At 50.0% G+C, this 16,498-nt stretch overlaps 1 protein-coding gene across 4 annotated transcripts in view; it reads left to right on the top strand.

The window, feature by feature from the left end:
• The first annotated feature begins 15 nt into the window (after nucleotides 1-15).
• The window catches only part of Kiaa0513 (KIAA0513 ortholog), a 65,433-nt gene continuing 48,950 nt past the window's right edge, over nucleotides 16-16,498 (top strand). For 2 of the 4 annotated variants that reach the window (XM_021169905.3, XM_021169903.3), the window contains exon 1: nucleotides 12,591-12,782. The gene's annotated coding sequence lies outside the window, so the exon portion shown is untranslated. Of the gene's footprint in view, nucleotides 366-12,590; nucleotides 12,783-16,498 lie in introns of those variants that run through there. The other 2 variants (XM_029480493.2, XM_085843547.1) reach the window with 2 other exon arrangements.

Raw genomic sequence — 16,498 nt, 5'->3', positions numbered from 1 at the left:
ATCCCCCGGGAAGGGTGGCCCGGAAGAGAAATCAATGCCTACGGGGCGCCGCTAGGGCCACGCCGCGTTGCCGTTCGCGAGCGCTCACTCGATAAGGCTTCCCGCCGCACCATACATAGATGAAGTTAGTGGCGACTCCGATTCTCTTTTTAAGGATGGCGGTGCCAGGTGGAGGAGGGAGAACTACGGAGATGAAGGATAGAGGCGCGGGGTGGAAGCAACTGAGCCAGAGGGCGTTTGGGAGCCCGAGGTAGCGCCCTGGACCGGAGATGGGGCTCCTGGGTCCAGGCTTGCACACCTCCATGCCCAGGTCGCTGGAGCGTCGCTGCGACCCCTTCCTGATGACGAGCCAGAGTTTTGCGGAGGTAGAAACGAGTGTTTTTATAACCCTCCCCCCGTCCCCTGCCTCTTGAGTCCTCGGACAGACTTAGCACAATTTGTCCAGGGCAGAGAAGTGTTTGATAGTTAAACTGGCAAACGCAAGGTGTGCTGTGGTACTAAAAAGGGCTATAATGACAGCTCCAGGATCTAACCCATTGGGGTCCGCAGGCCATCTTCGCTGGGTTTCCTGTCCCCGCGCCCAGAAACTGCTATTCGAGCCAGACTTTTGGAAGTAAGGGTGCATTAAATTAACTGCTCCAAAATTACAGCTTTTAAGTTTAGGCATGGAAGTGCACGCCTAAGTCCCAGCACTCAGGAGGCTGAGGCAGGAGGATTCGGAGTTCTAGACCACTCTAGACTATATAGTAATGCCATTTTGGAAAAAAAAATGCATCTTTTGGGTTTGAAAATTATGGTTACATCTTTTTAAGCTTATTCTTATGTCTGTGAGTGTTCTGCCCGCATATATATCTGTGTACCACGTGCATGCTCGAGGAGGGCATTTAGATACCCTGGAACTGGTGTTAGCAGTTTTGAGTTGGTTTATGGGTACTAAGGAACCAAACCTAGGTCTTCTGGAAGGACCACCTCTAAGCAGACTCGAAGGCTCTCTAGCCCCTTTTGTGGTTACGTCTTGTGCATCCATATGCTCACTATGGTACCAACCTTTCAGTCGCCTCTTGTTTGGCCTGCCCTAGGTAGCTATTTCCTCAGGATGGAAAGCGGGGCTCAGGACATCCACAGACCCAGGAGGTCTTGTGGATCATGTAAGGAGTACACTGTTCCTGGTTAGAGGAGACTTTCTGGAGCCTTGCAGGATGTGTCATGAACTCCAGTGAGCATGTTTTCCCATGCTAGGGTGGACTTCTCAGTGTTGGCAATGCCTCAGTTACCCATACACCTCTAAATAGCCATGTACTTGTAGGTAACCCCGATGAGCTTAGCAGTTCACTGAGGCGGACCTGAATGGAATTGAGGCAGAATAGAAAGACAGGGACATCAAGGACCATGGGAACAGAAAGAAGCCCTCACCGTGACCTTTCTTGCTCTCTGAGAGTTAAGAAACCGGCAAGATTGATAAAGGCAGTATTGCCTCCAGAGACAGTGTGTTTTCCTCAAGACAACACAAACAGGATGTTAGAAACAGGAAATAAATTGTGCACACTCACGGTCAGAGTGTTTGTGCGGATCTAGCTTAGGTAAATAATAAAATAATAAAAGCACCCAATTCAGCAAGAGACCCTGCCTTGAAAAATCTTCCATCTCTTGAGGACCTCTGGCCTTGAAGTACCCGGGCAGACATGCAAATGTGCGCGCGCGCGCGTGCGCGCGCGCACACACACACACACACACAAGAATAAAATACAAGCTCGATTTGGAGATGGCTGGAGAGGTGGCTCTGTAATTAATAGCACTTGCTGCTTTTGCAGAGGACCCAGGTATGGTTCCCAATACTCACACAATGGCTCACAACTATCTGTGCTACAGTTCCAGGGACATGATGCCCTCCTCTGACCTTTGAGGCGCATGCTGCACATACATACATACATACATACATACATGTGTGCAAAACACTCATATACATAAAATTTAAAAAAAAATTTTAAGTTACCAGCTCATGTATTTTACTTAACATTCACTTATGTAATTAGTTATTTTGAGGTAGGATCTCATATAGCCCAGGTTAGCCTCAGACTTGCCATGAAAGCCTGGGGTTCCATCCCCTATACTGTATAACCGTGGTGGTGGTCATGATAACTCTTGCTTGTAGTTTCAACACTTGGAAAGTGAAGGTGGGAAGATCAGAAGTTGAAGGCCATCCTCCTTTACAAAGTGTTAGCTTTGATTACTCTCGAAAGCTTATAAACTGCATCTTTTGAAGAACGTGACTTAACAGGCTGTCGGTTGCTATGTGCGGCCATTGTGAAGACAGCTAAGTACGGCTTCCCGGAAAAGCCCACACACCCGTCATGAGACTGTATTATCCTTCTTCTCTGTGACTGTCTCCATACTTAATAAACTCACTAGCTTTGCTTCTGTCCGGTACATCCTGAATTCTTTCCTACAGCCAAGTCTATGATCCTTATGTTGAGATCCCGGAGCAGGAAGGGAATTCCTCAGGCTGCTGCCAGCTGTTGAGCTGTATCCCACAACCGCTCACACGATGTCTTTGGTCTTTCGTTGGTGTGCTATCTAGAGTGAGCAGATACTTGTTCATGTCTCTCCAAGAAAAGCCATGCCAGCAGCCTGCCATCCTGGTAGCTTTGACTCCAGGACCCCTAGCTTGTGGCCAGGCTTTTTTGTTTGTAGTCAGGAAGGAAGGTTTTGTTTCCCTAACGCCAAGGCTGCGTGGCCACTGTAAGCAGAGTGTGTTTTCAAAGAGCAAGGCGAGAAGACCAACACTACAAAGGCAGTGTTGGGTTCTGTACAACGTGATGTGAGCACATGCCAGCGTTCAGGGCGCTCAGAGATGAATCCAGAAGACAGACACAGAAATCCTTAGTCAGGAATGCTGAGATGATTTGCCTTTTATAAATACAAAACTGACTTTCAGGGGAGGGAGAGGTCGGCTAAACTTGTATGTGACAGATCCATCTGCGTGTCTGATGTCTGTGGACAAGAATCATTTGTAACTGGTGGTGTGGCTAATGTAATCCCAGCACTTAGGAGGCTAATGCAGGAAGATCGCTGTTAATTTAAGTCTAGCCTGTGCTACAGAATGAAACCTTATCTCAAAAAAAGCCACAAAACATGAAACAAATGTGATAAGAATCTTTGCACTAGCAATCTGAGAGAGAACTTTACAGAACCACGGACCAAAAAGGTGTTGCAGACAGGCCTGTTGCTTTCTCAAGATACCTCAAAGAGATCAGAACATGTCACCCCAAAATGCACCTAAGGTTGAGTTTACTTTGAGCCAAAGGTCACTGAGAAAGAAGCTTTCTCAGCCTTTCCTACTCCCTGCCTAGTGACAGTGACGTCAGGACTGGAGACTTCAGACTCCTTCACCCAGGAGAGTGCAGAGGAGCCTCCCGTGCATTTCTGGGAGCACAGTTGACCTGTCTGGCCTGCTGCCTTGAACCCCAAAACAGCTTTCCTTTGCCCTGCCCTTCTGCGTGTATTCTTCATTGGCGGTGGTAGAGAAGCCAGATTTGAAGCCCTTCTTAGGTTTCCTGTCAGGGTCAAGGGAGGTACGTGAAGATAAATGGCTGCCTGTTTTTCTCCTGCCAGTCTTTGTCTCAGGACTCCAGCCCAGGCCAGAGGAGGGAGAAGGGAAGGGCTTTCTTCCTCTCCTGTGTCCCCACCCTTTGGACCCATCCCAGCGTTTTCACAAGAAGATGGGGAGTGGAAGGATCCTCCTGGCCTTGTGAATCACACTCTGGGAGCCAGGAACCTCTAAAGTAAAAAGTGTAGGGTCAACAAATGTTCCCTGGATCTAAATTAAACTTTTTTTTTATTTGTTTTTCATTTATTTATTTTGTTTTTCCAGAGGGGACAAGGTGTCTGCGTAGCCCTGGCTGCCCTGGAACTCACTTTATATACCAGGCTGGCCTCAAACTCAGAGATCTGCCTGCCTGTGACTCCCAAGTGCTGGGGTTCAAGGCTCACTAATGTAATCCCAGCCACCATCGCCCAACTATCTTTTGTTACTGAGACAGGGTCTTACTCGCTAGCCTTGGCTGGACTGAACTTGCCATGTACTAACTAATGGCCTGAGTCCAATCCTGGGCCCTACGTGTGGAAGGAGAAAACCAGGACTAGTGTGTCGTTGTCTGACTGTGAACACTGGCATATGCACACACACTCACAGGTTAAAAACCAGCAGCGCTGGGTGTTGAGGATGGAGAGTGAGGGTGGAGAGAGTAGCTATGTAGAAGACCCCGTCGCAAAAAAAACAAAAAACTAAACGTGCCAAACGTGTGTTTTCTGTCTGTGTATCTCTCTCTCTCTCTCTCTCTCTTAGATTGGACTAAGTTAACAAAACAGTTCAGTGTGTCTGTGTGTCTGTGAGTGTGTCTGTGTGTGTGTTTAGGCCAGAAGGACAAACTTGGGTGTCATTCCTCAGGAGCCATCCCCCTTGTTTCTGGAGATAGTGTCTCTCCCTGTCTCCCTGATCTGGAGCTCAATGGCTTGACTGGAGTAGCTGGCTAGTGGAACCCAGGGCTCCTCCTGTCTTTGTCCCCGCACCCCTCCCCCAGCCCTGGAGATCCAGGCATGCCCACACCAGGCTGCAGTTTCCAGGGATGCGGCTCTCATCCTCATCCTTGCACAGCGACCACTTGACCAGCGAAGCCGTCCCGAGCCCAGCCCTCGCTCACCATCTCTAGCAACGGTGTCTGACCTGCCAGGCATGTCCCCTCCCCTAGCCAAGCATTGTAAAGGGGCCAAACAAAGCTCCATCACCAAGGATTGGACTTGATTTCTAAGGTTTCTTCCAGTTTTGTGACTGTGGTCCGTCCGTCTCATTGATTTCTCTGAGGGCCTTGGGGCTGAGGCCCTCTTTTTAATGTGTATGTGTCTGTGTGTTGGTATGCACACACGTACAGTGCTTCCAGGAGCCCCTAACGCTGGAGTTGCAAGCAGCTGTGTCTTACCTGATGTGGGTGCTGGGAACCAAACTTGGGTCTTCTGCAAGAGCAACAAGTGCTCTTAAGGGCTCCCCAGCCCAGCGCCCCATAACGGTGGCGCTGGCAGAAGTGACAAGCAGGGTTTTCTTCCCATAGGTGACTCTTGTTTAATCACTAGACAAACAAGAACTAGTCCCCAGCAGAGCCCTCCTGCGCCCTCCACCGCCCCAGACAGCCCATGGAGGTTCCATTCAGCAGTAGAGGGAGACAAGACTGAGTGCACTATTGGCCAGCATAGACAGAAAGGTTCATGGTGCCCTGTGCTGGCAAGGCAGACTCTTAAAAAGGTTTGTTATCTCTCCAGAGAGAGAATGCTAGCGAGGACTCCCCAGAATGTGAGTGTGCACACCCTTTGACCCAGCCCCTGGGAACTGATGTGTCTAAAGACTTCTGTTTGCTTAAATGTGTGCACCAGAGTGCTGACATACCACCAGCCGCATCCCATGTGCCCGTCAGCATGCTAGCGTGTTCTGCTCCCTCCGGGGTTTAGGCAAGCCTTAAAGGCAGCTGTTGTCATGAGTTGGTATTTATGGTCCTCAGGATACATTAATTCTATGATATAAAAACTGTCTTTGTGTGAAAAGAGATGTGGGATACGCATGCTTATATAATCTTAGACTGCCTATGGGAAAGATGTAAGCAACAAGCCTGAGGCTGGAGAGATGGCTCAGTGAGTAAAGGCATTTGATGCCAAGCCCAGCAACCTGCATTTTGGTCCTCAGAACCCACATGAGCTAATAGAACTGATTCCCTTGGGTTATCCTCTGACCTCTATACTTGCTGTGGTATATGCATAAACACACACAGATTTTTAAAAAGGGAGTAGGCCTGTAATGTCAGCTATATCTATGTATATATGATTTGATGTCTCTATAAAACCTAGGGGCTGGAGAGATGACTCAGTGGTTAAGAGCCACTTGCTGCTCTTGGAGAGGACAAGGGTTTGATTCCCACCACCCACATGATGGTTCACAACCCTCCTTATACCCGCTCCAAAAGATCCAACGCTCTCTCCCGACCTTGAGTTCCAGGAACACAGTGGTACATATTCATTCATTCAGGCAAACACTCATAAACATAATGATTTAACCCTTTTTTAAATCCAGGATCTACAAATGAGAGAAAACATGCAATGTCTACCTTCCTGTGACCGGTGTGACTCACATTTGATGTGACCCCATTGTATGTATCCATGTCTCTGAAAATGGCGTGGCTTTGTTCTTTATGACTGAACGCAATTCCACAGTGTGAACCCACATCATCCTTAGCCATCCTCGGTTCTTGCACACCCAGACGGTCCAGGACAGTGTTGTTAACGGTGCCGCAGTAAACTTGTGTACGTGTGTCTGTGACAGGTTGACGTGGAGTCATTTGAGTAATGAGTGGTGAGGACTTCCACACAGGCTGACAAGCCCTCGTTGCCAGCAGAACATAAGGACTTCCTATTGTCTACATCCTCGCCAGCACTTCTTGTTTTCTTAACGACTGCCATTCTGGCTGGGGTGAGATGAACTTCCACTCTCTGAGTTCCTCAGATGGATAGCGAGGTTGGACATTTTCTTCATGTGCTTATTGGCCTGCTTTTTTTTTTTTTTTTTTTTTTGGTTTTTCGAGACAGGGTTTCTCCGTGTAGCCCTGGCTGTCCTGGCACTCATTTCGTAGACCAGGCTGGCCTCGAACTCAGAAATCCTCCTGCCTCTGCCTCCCGAGTGCTGGGATTAAAGGCGTGCGCCACCACTGCCCAGCTTAATTGTTTTTTGAACCATGACTACGTAGCAGTTTTTACCGGGAGAGGCATGTGGGAGATGGAACCAAGGCCTTTGCCCATGCTAAGCATGAGCTCCGCCAAGCCCTTTTTAAAAAACTTCATTTATCCATATATGTTTGTGTAGACCAGAGTTGGTTCTCTCCTTCCACCATATAGAACCAAAGATCGAACTCACGGGGTCTGGCTTGGTGGGAAGCACCTTTATCTCTAAGCCATCTCACCAGCCCAGAGCCTATTTCAAAATGTATCATTTGATATAAGCAGGAGACCGGACAGAGCGCCTGGCCAAACACTTGAGCAGGTCATCTCAGAAGAGTCATTCCCAGCACACTGCCCCGTACTAGCTTTCATGGGTGCACAGTGAAGCTTTGATCACATCATTCCAGAAAGACCTCAATAAAAACCACAGGGACTAGCCGGCCAGTGGTGGCGCATGCCTTTAATCCCAGTACTTGGGAGGCAGAGGCAGGCGGATTTCTGAGCTCAAGGCCAGTCTGGTCTACAGAGTGAGTTCCAGGACAGCCAGGGCTACACAGAGAAACCTTGTCTCAAAACAAACCAACAAACAAAAACACCACAGGGACAGCAGCAGTCGGAGCTTCTGCTCCCTGCTGGTGTGGACACGACACTGCCCCAAAGTGCCCCACACCTAACATAACCTGAAGTCCACGAAGTGCAGGGCAGATAAATAAACTTCTGTCTGTTGTGCAGTAGACATTATAGGCAGTCATGAACACGCAGAAATGCTCTACAGTAACAAGAAGGTGACAGCATGAATCACCCGATGTGATGTTACGTAGAAGAAACAAAGTGCCAAGAATGCACATGGCATTCCTGTCGAAAACACGCAAAAATGGCCTCAGCAAAGCCAAGGCTGTTCTGGCTCCATTGAAAGGGAAGGTGCAGGAAATAGAGTTACTCTGCCTTGTGGCCTGGGTGCTGGGAGCAGAGTGTTTGATGAGAACCCATCTAGGCACTGGATTTTATAGCCCCCGTAAATAAATGCTGGGGAGACAGCCCTAAAGACAGCACCGTGGGGAAGCAGAGATGTGCTCTGGAAAGCTGCCTGGGTTGTTTGACATTTCCCACTGGGTTGTGGGGGTCAATTTGTCAACAGCCAGATTAGGAAGGCCTGATGACTGAAACTCCACACCCTATAGTGTTGAGCAATGCCCCGGAAGCCAAAACCCGAAGTGGGGCAATGTGTTCCTCAAATCTTTTGTTCTGGGCTCTTCACCTCACCCGTGGGCAGAGGCTGCTGGGAGCAGCCAGCATGGTGGCTTAGGTGCTGGGTGAGATGGATCCTTGGTGGAATGGGTACTTAGAAGGTTAGGTACTTAGGAGGGCAGGTGTTTGGTTGGACTGTGCATGCTTGGGGCTAGAAATGGCTGCTTACTGAAAGTGGGCCTGTTCTTGTCACTCTTCCCTTCATGCCCCACTCACTGGCATGTCCCTTAAGAGTGGACTACAGTGCTCTCCTGCCCGGCCACCTGTAGAATCCCTCCCCCCCCCCAAACATTTCATTCCAATCCCAGAATTCCCTGCCTTTCAGCCCATCATCTCTGGTCACTTCCATTCTTCCACTTTTTACTTTATTCCTCTTCTCCACTACGTAAGCCTCACAGAGGGTAGGGAGGTATGTTGGAACCTTAGCCAGCTCACTGTCCTAGATACCTGTTGCGTGCTCCTCTTTTGCAAGAGCACCCCTGTCTCCTGGAAATCACCTTTCTCTTGCACCAGTCAGCACCATGGGGCTGGCACACACCACTCTCTAGACTCATCCAGTCTGGTTGTCCTAGTGAGCTGGCCTCAGGGACAGGCTCTAAGGATGGCTCATTTCCACCAAATTATGGGCTTTTGCTGGAAGAATCAAAAGAGAAAACCCCTTTGGTCCACTGGGCTACCAAGGTGAGACAATATAAGCCTGGAGCTGCTTGAGGCCAGTGAGTGAAAAGAACCTAATCTGGGAAGGAAGTTGATCTAGGCAGTGTCTTAGTTAGGAACGGTTTCTATTGCTGGGATAAACACCATGACCAAAAGCAACTGCGTTAGCACATCACTGAAGAAAGCCAGCAGGAACCTGGAAGCAGGAACTGAAGCAGAAACCCTGGTGGAGTGCTGGTTACTGGCTTGCTCCTCCTGGCTCACTCAGCCTACCGTTCTGGAGTTCCCAGAACCACCTGCCCAGGGGTGTCACCTCCCACAATAACCTGGGCCCTTGCGAGTTCATCCAAAACTGCCTCACAGGTCAATCTGGTGGGGATGTTTTTTCAACTGAGATTCCTACTTCCCAAATGACTAGCATGAGTCAGGTTGCCATAAAACTAGCTAGCACAGGCAAGACAGGAAGAGATGGGTTTTAGTGCAGTTAGAGCCTGCTGGGCTTTTAAATGATGGGACCCCACAGATGCCTCTTCAAAGGGCACCCCATAGAGTCAAGTGTTTGAATGCTTGGCCAACAGGGAGTGGGACTATTAGGAGGTGTGGCCTTGTTGGAGGAAGAGCATCACTGTGGGGGTGGATTTGAGGTTTCTGTGCTTAAGTTCTGCCCAGTATGGAATTCCAGTCTCCTCCTGGCTGCCTTCAGATCAAGATATAGACATCTTGGCAACTCCAGCATCCAAGTCTGCCTGCACACGGCCCTGCTTCCTACCACAACGATGATGGACTGAACCTCTGAAACTAAGTCAGTTAAATGCTGTTCTTTATAAGAACATTCTGGTCATTCTGTCTCTTCCCAGCGATAACTCCCTAAGACCCGCTTATAGGGCACAAAAGACCCTAGTAACCATCCTTTAAGGGAAAGAACCCTGGCAGATCCCACCTGTCAGTCAGTGTTCTCCAGGGGAGCAGAACAGAATATGGGCTACAGAGGAGGTGTAATAGATCGCCTTACGTGACAGGTGCTGGACAGCCTAACAGCGCCCATCTGTATGCTAGAGAGTCGGAGAACGTGGTGGCTGATTAGTCCTTGAGGCTGGGTGCTTTACCAGTCCCAGTCTGACACTGAAGGCTGCTGGCCTGTAGTCCATGTTTGAAGGCCGGAGAAGCTGGTTTCTGATGTCAGCAAAGGCTGGTGGCAGCAAGAGCACAGATGTGTTCACCAGCAAGGGGCAGAGGCTAAACCAACACCACTTCTCCCCCTGCATCTTATCTGCCCCCCCCCCCATAGAAGGTGCCACCAACCCTGGGAGGAGGGCTTTCCTCCTAAGTTAATCCTTTCAGGAAATACCCTTACACCAGATCAGAAGTTGGTCTCTTAGTCGATCCCAGATCCAAGCAAGCTGGCAGCCAAGGTTAGGCCCCCTGCCTTTGTTTGGAGATGGTGTTCTCACCACAGCCCCTTATCTGCATAGTCACAACAGGAAATAAAGCAAACTAGCCATCAAATAAAGCAAACAAGCTTTGACATTGCTGCTGTTAGCAGGTTCTAGAGAGAGCCTCTTGTCTTCTCAATGGAAAGAATTCAGTCAAGAGACATGGACAGTTTAAGTAAAAATCTATTCAGCAAGTCAAAGCTATACTTCAGAGAAAGATTGGAGTGGGATGGCCAAGTGGGTCCGCATTGTGGTTTTAAGGGAAGATCTTAGGATTATTTACTTTTTTTTTTTTTTTTTTTTGGTTTTACAAGACAGGGATTCTCTGTGTAGCCCTGTATTTACTTATTTTTATTTGGTTTTGGTTTTTCTTTTCAAAGATTTATTTATTTATTTATTTATTATATGAAATTACACTGTAGCTGTCTTCAGACACTCCAGAAGAGGGTGCCGGATCTTGTTATAGGTGGTTATGAGCCACCATGTGGTTGCTGGGATTTGAACTCAGTACCTTCGGAAGAGCAGTCAGTGCTCTTAACCGCTGAGCCATCTCTCCAGCCCCCTGGTTTTGGTTTTTCAAGACAGGGTTTCTTTGTTTAGTATTGGCTGTCCTCAAACTTGACTCAAACTCACAGAGATCCACCTGCCCCTGCCTCCCAAGAGCAGGGATCAAAGGCGTACACCACCTCTGCCGGGCCGATTTTATGATTATAAGGTATGATGTCTCTTTTCCATTCCCAAATCATGATTGGCCGAATCTCCCTTTTAGGATATTCCCATGATCCTCTTGAAGAGCCCACAGAGAGGCACACCACCACAATATAAATGATAGCATGATAAAGTGGGGGGTCTTCTGAAGATGCAGATCTTTGTTAATGCCCACATGTGGCAACTGGGAAAGCCCTGTGGTACCTTAGTCTCTGACAAAATGGACAACCTATCTGCACATTCAAGGATGTTTACCTGCAGAGCAACATCTTGACCACCGGAGAACATAGCTACCAAGACACAGCCCAGCCTCCTCGTTATCTAGCTCCTTGTGTCTCGTGTCTCAGCGCTTCATTTTCAGAGGGGTCACCGATATGATCTGAGTCATCCACCCTGAGTACTTCCTAGGTTGACACCAAGTTCACTTGTCTATGGCTTGCAGAAGGTTCTTCCTCGTTTTTAAATGTCATGTCATCTGCCTCTGTCCAACTTCCTGAGAAGGTCAGAGGCCTGTTAGAAGGCAGGGCAAATGCCACTGAATCTCATGAGGAGAAATGGAGTTTCTCAATATGGAACGGGATCCCTTAGCGAGTACATTTGTTTTCAGTGCTCCCCAACAGCTGTCTAGGTGAGGTCAGGGTTACAGAACTTGGTACCTAGTGCCATCTTCCTTCTCTGAAGCAGGGGAGGGTTCCTTTAGCCCCAGCACTGTCCCCTCACATTCTACAAGTTTTCTGAGCCTTATCTATAGTCTGCTGGACTCTGTGGGGAGCAGCTGTCTTTAGTGTCCACACAAGGATGAAGGCTAGCACCCACCCTTTCCCTCCAGAGCTGGCACCAAGTTCTCACCCGCAGACGTCTAGGTGTGAGACCTTCTCCTGCGGTGGCCACGTGTCCCCAAACTCTCCAAGAACTTTAGCTCCCAGCCTTTCCTAAGGCTCTCTTAAACATTCCCAAGAAGCCTTGGACAGATCTTCCCATCTGTTGTCAGCAAAGGGCAGGTGCTCGGTTACCACCATCTATATCATCTTCCTGATTGGCAGAACTCCAGTCCCCTGCCTAACCCTCAGGACTTCAGAAAAATCCCAGGAGCTCGGCCTTGGTTTTCTTTAGTTTTCCTTTTCCTCCCTGGTGCTGGGCATGGGAGCCAGGACCTTGGCCACTCAGAGGTAGTGACCCGCCCCTGAGCTCCACCCCCAGCCTCTTGGTTATTTCTTTATTAAAGAAATGTGGGAGAAGCTGAATGGCTGGACGTTGTGCTTACTCCTATTTATGAAAAGAGCCAAATCTACTGGCCTCTTAAAGACACGCCTTTCGGAAGACAAACGGGACTCAGCTGGCCACTCGCGCCTTCAAAGGCGTATGGGTCCACGGGACCTACGCTGGGACTCTGCTACCCCAGGCCAGATCAGCTTCGAGGGTCACCTTCCTCTCCCAAACCACTTTTGCGCGCAAAAAGGCCGCGCCCTAGTCATCCTCTGCTGGAACTCTGTTCCTGAGCGAACCCGCGCGGCTGTCGGGAGGCGCAAGGACTAAGGGGCGCTCCCGCGCCTGCGTACAGGAGCTGAGCGAGGCCCGGCGCTCCCAGCAAAAGTGACAGCTCGCGAGTCACGTGGTGCTCTGGAGGCGTGGCTCCCGGCTTGCTCCAGAGAACTCGTACGTCACGCGCGGGAGGAGGGTGGGACTGGGCGTGGCGCCCCCTGTTGACTGACAGCTCTCTCCGCGACACAACCGAAGGGCCCGACTGCTCGCGCGTCACGTGCAGCTAAAGGGGCGGGGCGCTCCCGGCTGACTGACAGCCCGCTCCGCCGCGCCTCAGAAGGACCCGGCACGGCTGGTCGCGCGCGGTGCATCGGCGGCAGCTGCAGACCCGACGGCGTCCGCCCCCCTGCCCGGTCCCGCAGGCCGCCGCGGCGAGAGGACCTCGGGCTGCGGTGCTGCGCTCGCGAGGGGTTGTGCGGCGTGGCTGCGCGGGGACCGGTGAGGAGGGGTCGCTGGCGGCGTGGGCGGGTCGGCTGGACGGCCGGTGCGGCGGGCAGGGCTGTCATTCTGCGGGTCTCAGTGGAGGGCCGCGGGCTGCTCAGAGGCCACGACCGCGCCGGGGCCGGCTGGGAAGGCTCGGACCCCGAGGCCGCTTCTAGGATTTGGGAAGACCGGGACCCAGTCACGCACGGGTCTGCGCTCGCCCCGAGTTGCAGGGTTGATGAGACGTGGGAAGGTGACAAGGGGAGGAGGAAGCAGGCTCGGCGGTCCAGTCCAGTGCCGCACACGGGTGCGACCTACGGAGTGAGCGGGAGCGCGGCTCTGCCGGCGCAGGTGCGCTGGCACGGGCTGGGCCCCCGACGTGGAGCTGTCCCGGTGGTGAGTCAGAGGTAGAGGTGAGCTGGCAGCTGGCAGGCCGGGCTACCCTCGTCCCGGCTGGGATCCAGCCTGTAACCCGATGCTGAGGTTCTGATTCATTCCCTTCGATCTGCCTCCCTCCCAAATCATGAAAGCAGGACAGCGACAGACACAGCATGAACCCCAAGACAGGGCAAAGAGGCTCGGGCATTAGTGAGCCACATCCCTTCCCTCTTTCCCACACTGTGGTCAGAAGTAGGGATGTTTAGGCCTTTGAGGACCAAGATGGCAGATAAGCTGTTTCGACGGGCTCCGAGGAAAAAGTTGACATCTGAGATTTTCTTTTCCTCTCAAACACTGGTGATTTCTGGTTGGTGATGATGAGCTAGCTCAGTCTCTGTTGCAATCCAGAAGTTTCTTGGGATGGTTGTCTTTTGGATGGTCTGTGTCAACTCATGTGGAGTGGACTCCTATCTCTTGAGAATGTCACAAGTATACCCGCATCACAAGTCTTAAAGAAATTGAAGTGAGTTATCTCCGCAGATGCTAAATGCACTTCTATCTTCATGGCAATGTTTGTTTCTTCCAAGGTAAGTGGTTTTAGAATAACCCCAAATGGCGCTGAGGGAGCTTCTTTGAGGACAGCCTCCCAATCCCCTGTGCCCCTAGGGAGCTATTGAGTGGGCAAGTCATGTGAATACCCGGCTTTCTTTCCTTTTCTCCCTTCTTGTCTTCCTTTCACAAACGGAAAGTCATTGAGTTAAAAGGAAATGTCAAGGGGCTAAAGAGACAGTTCAGCCAGCGCTCGAGAGCATGTTCTGATCTTCGAGAGCTCCAGAGTTCAGTTCCCACACCCACATCAGGGGACTCCCAGCCACCTAGCCTCACAGAATCTGATGCTCTCTTCTTGCCTTCTCAAGCACCTAGTCACACACATACAAAAAAAGTTAAACAATAAAAACAACTAAAAAATGAAATTTCAAAAGCCAGATACAATGGTATAGACTTGTACTATTAGTACTCCAGAAGCCGAGAAAAGAGTATCATGGGTTCAAGGCCACCCTGGGCGGTATAACAAGACCACGTCTAAAGAGAGGACTAGAAAGCTGAATGACACCCCACTTCAGGATGACAATAGGAGAATGACTTCTTCTGTCACCGGGCTCTCTTGCTTTGGTAGCTTCCAGAGTACTTTCAACAGGATCTCCTTGTTCATCTCCACCATTAATTTGGGAGTGGCAAGTATCATTCCTCCTGTGACACAGATGAAGAAACCAAGCCTCACTTGTCCAGGGCCACTTAACTGTTGGAGGCAAAGAAAGCTCCACAATACCTTTGTTGCTAAAAGTGCTGGGTATAGTAGCTCGTCACCCAAGAGGACTTGAGATGGGCATGAGCAGACTACGCCTCCTGTTGGGCTGGAGGGCTGAGTGGAGTATCCTCTGCTCTCCTTGCCTCACTGACAGTCAGCGGGGCTGGCCAACCAGCATCACCATACTGTTACCTCTCCCGCTACCCTCTGTGGCAACGCAGATTTGTTTCTAGGCTTTGAGAAAGCCAGTAGGAAGTGTGTTGCAGAGTATCTTTGCTCAAGTGCTTAGTTTCCAAACAGGTCAGGTGTCCTCAGCTGTGAAGCAAGACAGCATGGTCAGTCTAGGGAGACCTGCCCCAATGATTTTCTTTTCCATCTCCTGAACAGAAGAGAAGCATGGTGAAATCCATGGAGCTGCTGCTGGCTCTGCTGCGTTCACCTAGATTTGGGATGTGGCATTGTTTGAGGTTTTGTGGCATTTTTTTTTTCTATTTTTAGCATACACAGCTGCTCTTGTTAGGGAAGAACAAGCTTTTTATCCCATTCTCTAAATCCGGGCAGCACCACGGAACTGCAGGGGGTTACTTTTTGGCTGTCTCTGCAGGTCAGTGGTTCAGGCCAGACCAAAAGCTAAAACAGTTGTGGGTACATGTATCAAAGCCAAGGTCCGACCTGAAAGGTTTCCTTTACTGCATGCCTCCGGGACTTTGTTCTTTTCTGAATAGCACATTTAATGAAGGTCACAGGAAGCCATGCAGAGAACTCATTGTAAGTTGCTACAGAGGTGCAGGTAAGCCAGGAACATCTTGATGGCCAGAATTACAGAACATACAGGGCTGTTACTGGTAAGATCCCAAGAAGCAAAGGACAAACAGTGCGGTTAGAAAGGCTTGTTTGGAGAATGCCATGGTCTCTCGTGATGAAGTTCAGACTTCGTCTCTTAGGCTGCCAGGTGCTGACACGGGTGCTGACTGATCTCATCTGTATCTCCAGTGTCAGCAGCTACCCCAGTCACTCCCAGGAGTCTCTTAAGCAGGCCTAGTTTGCTGTGCCACAGGGCCTGTGCACTGGTTGTTCCTCCTTCCTTGCAGGTACCTCCCTGTCATTCAGGTAACCACTCCTATGTCACATGTTACGTGAGCCCGTCCCTGAGACTCAAAACAATCTTCCTGTTTCCTCTGGTCCCCAGCCCACTCTCTTCAGCACATGGCAGTATTCTTTATCTGTATTAGAAATAACCTTGTTCCTTTGAGAATATTTTTATTATCTGCCCACTGTTCGCTGCTGTATCAACACGTTGGGACCAGTGGCTGTCTTGTAGCAGTGCTCAGTGCATACTTACTGTAGGACCGTTTATGTCAGAGCCTGGCAGGATGGGAGGAGGTGCTACTGAGGTGGACACTGAATCGGCTTCTCTTATGGGAGATAGCAGCTTAGCAGCTGACCAATGGGCAGAAGAGTTCAGGCATGGTGGATGGGAAGAGAAGCCAAGTGATGGGTTATGTCAGTCTCCTGGAGGAGCTAGCTATAACAAAGCTCAATAAACCACGTATCTCAATACAATATAAATGTATTCTCTCAGAGGCTCACATACCAGAAGCCCAAAGTTGAGGGAGGAATAGGGCAGTTTCCTTTTCCTTGGTTCAGACTCCATGTGTCTTTCAGCTGCTGCTGGTTGCTGGTGAGCCCAGGCATCCTTCCCTTATAGCAGACACACTCTAGCCTCTGCCTCTGTGTTCTCACCTTGTCTCTGGGTCTTCTCTTATAAGGGCACCTGTTAGGCTGCATTTGGGGTCCATTTTATCCTATCGTGGTCTCAATCAGCCACATCTATAACTGTCCTTTTCCAGATAAATTCACACTCACATATCTGGGGATAGAACTTCAAATGACATTTGGGGGCGGGGCATGATTCAACTTAACATCTTCCAGCTACAAGATCTCATGATCTCTAAGTTGGATGCAGTGGCGCTCACCTAGCACTCGGGAGGCTGAGGCAGGAGGATTGCACCAAGTTTGAGACCAGTTTCATAGAAGTTTGAAG

This window comes from Mus caroli, unplaced genomic scaffold (genome assembly GCF_978045245.1).
Source record: "Mus caroli unplaced genomic scaffold, Mus_caroli_1 scaffold_10, whole genome shotgun sequence".
Classification (NCBI taxonomy): domain Eukaryota; kingdom Metazoa; phylum Chordata; class Mammalia; order Rodentia; family Muridae; genus Mus; species Mus caroli.
Note: the sequence above shows the minus strand (reverse complement) of the source record. Positions and strands in the feature narration are given on the sequence as shown.